The sequence below is a fragment of the Sprattus sprattus genome (genome assembly GCF_963457725.1).
Source record: "Sprattus sprattus genome assembly, chromosome: 1".
NCBI classification, from domain to species: domain Eukaryota; kingdom Metazoa; phylum Chordata; class Actinopteri; order Clupeiformes; family Clupeidae; genus Sprattus; species Sprattus sprattus.
Genome location: NC_137920.1, coordinates 76,331,703 through 76,334,202, shown reverse-complemented (window position 1 = coordinate 76,334,202; position 2,500 = coordinate 76,331,703). Strand labels below are relative to the sequence as shown.

Here is a 2,500-nt window from a genome sequence, read left to right as displayed (position 1 = left end):
GAGGGAGAGATGGAGGGATAGAGAGATGGAGGGAGAGATGGAGAGAGAGATGGAGGGAGGGAAGGGGGGAGAGATTGAGGGAGAGAGAGATTGAGGGAGAGGTGGAGAAAGGAGGAAGAGAGGGTTAAGGAGGGAGTAGATAAAGGAATAGAGGTGGGAGAGAAGAGAGGGAAGGGAAGAGAGAGGTGGTAGGAAATAGAGCTAGGGAAGAGAGGGAGGAGAAGAGAGGGGCAGAGAGAGAGGGAAGAGAGAGAGGGCGGAGAGAGAGAGGGAAGAGGGCGGAGAGAGAGGGGAAGAGAGAGAGTGGAGGAGAGAGAGGAAGAGAGAGAGGAGAAGAGAGGGCAGAGAGAGAGGGAAGAGGGCGGAGAGAGAGGGGAAGAGAGAGAAAGGGCAGAGGGGGGGAGAGAGAAGGGAAGAGACAGAGAGAGCCGTGTCTGGTTGGCCGGATGATCTGACCACTGCCACCTCAGTCCCAGCCCAAAGCCACGGCCTGTGATGCAAATCTATACATCTACACACAAATCTACACACACAAATCTACACACACAAATCTACACACACATAAATATGTATGTTTTTGTCGTGCTGATGACTCATTTTGTTGATGCCTATTTACAGGTGTGCATTTGTGAGTGTGTGTTTGTGTGTGTGTGTGTGTGTGTGTGTGTGTGTGTGTGTGTGTGGGAACCGGTCTGTTGTTATCTGACGTGTGTGTTTGTGTTGTCAGAGTGCCGTTGTCATTTTAATGGCTTGAAGCCCCCCCAGTTGTTAGAAGAACATGGAGTGGTTGGGTGGGCCCTGACGCTGCTTAATGCACTGAGCGCGCTCTGATGCTGCTGATGCACTTAGCTGCGCGATGCTGCCCTTCCCTGCTTTGGGTAATAGCCCTGTGTAAGACACACACACACACACACACACACACACACACACACACGACACCCTCCATCTCTAATAGCCCTGTATATTTTCTCTCCGCGCGGAAATTAATTGAGGCTTTAATGCACTCTTACTTCTTCCCAACGCAGACGCTAGTCGTGTTTGAGAGAGAGTGAGATAGATAGAGAGCTTGAGAGAGAGAGAGAGAGAGAGAGAGAGAGAGAGAGAGAGAGAGAGAGAGAGAGAGAGAGAAGAGAGAGAGAGAGAGAGAGAGAGTGTGAGAGAGAGAGAGAGAGAGAGAGTGAGAGAGAGAGAGAGAGTTAGAGAGAGAGAGAGTTAGAGAGAGAGAGAGAGAGAGAGAGAGAGAGAGAGGAGAAAATGGTGATTGTCTTAAGTGTTGAGCATTTAGATGTGGATTTAAAAGTGCCTGTATGCGTAGTCAGGCAGAAACAAACATGTCAGATATTTAACAGGACGGAATGGGGGTTCCTAATGGTTTGCACCCCCCCCCGCCCGGGGGATGTTGATTGGGCTGACTAGTTAAAGTCACGGCGTCTTTTTAAATTTGTGTTGTGGTCGCAGGAACTCCAGCCGTTTGCCTTTTCTTGTGCGCAATTGAGACGTTTCCCAGAAACTAATCCTGCGTGACTAGAAGGCCAAAAGTGAGGACAAATGAAGAGAATTGACGGCCACGGTAAAGAGCGCACGGGCGCGAGAAGATTATAGTTCTTAATGACGTAACACGATCTAAAACCTCCATGATAATTATTCCATTTCTGATTGTGGTCATATTTAATTTGATATATTTGATTTGATTATGAAATTAGCGTGAGTTTGTTAGCTCACTTGCTCGAGTTAAGAGTCCACACTAACCTTGGTGAGGCAGCCCTTGTTACGCTGCATGCAACTGGAACAGACCTGTCAAAAGATCGTAGATGTGCCCCAGATGTTGCGATGTTTAAATCCAGGTTAAGACATTTCTATTTTGATATGCCTCTGATAGAGCTCTGAAACTTGCACTCTATTCTTACTGCACTTTCATTCTGGAAGCACACACACACACATGAACACACACACACTCACAAACATACATACACACACTCTATTCTTACTGCACTTTCATTCTGGAAGTAGACCTCCAGCCCTTCTCGACAGGGGGGGGGGGGGGGGGGTGACGTCAGGGGCTTATGGGTAGCTCTACTGGTAGGCCTGTTTTTAGGTTCTTTTCTCACACACACACACACACACACACACACACACACACACATACACACACACACACACACACACACACACACACACATGTACATACACACACACAAACACACACACAAACGCATACAAACACACAAACACGGGCAAAGCTCTATTTCAGACCTACCTCCCAGAACGGCTCTATTGAGCTCTACTGCGGATTCTATTATGGGTTCTACGCAGGCTTTTTGCTTTTCTGGATCTCTACTCGGTGCTCCATAAGGGATAAGCACACAGGCCGGTCTCCTTCCACCATGTTTGTATGCTAGTGTATGTCCTTTGTTTGAGGAATCCTTCAGACCCCACAGAACAAAAAGCGACAAGGAGATATAGATAGATGGAGAGAGAGAGTGAGAGAGAGATAGACAGA

At 48.0% G+C, this 2,500-nt stretch overlaps 1 protein-coding gene across 1 annotated transcript in view; it reads left to right on the top strand.

Annotated features, from left to right (window-relative positions):
* Positions 1–2,500, top strand: part of LOC308371840 (RNA-binding protein Musashi homolog 2-like) — a gene marked incomplete at its 3' end in the record, with an annotated part of 114,749 nt that overhangs the window by 101,253 nt on the left and 10,996 nt on the right. The window lies entirely within an intron of this gene.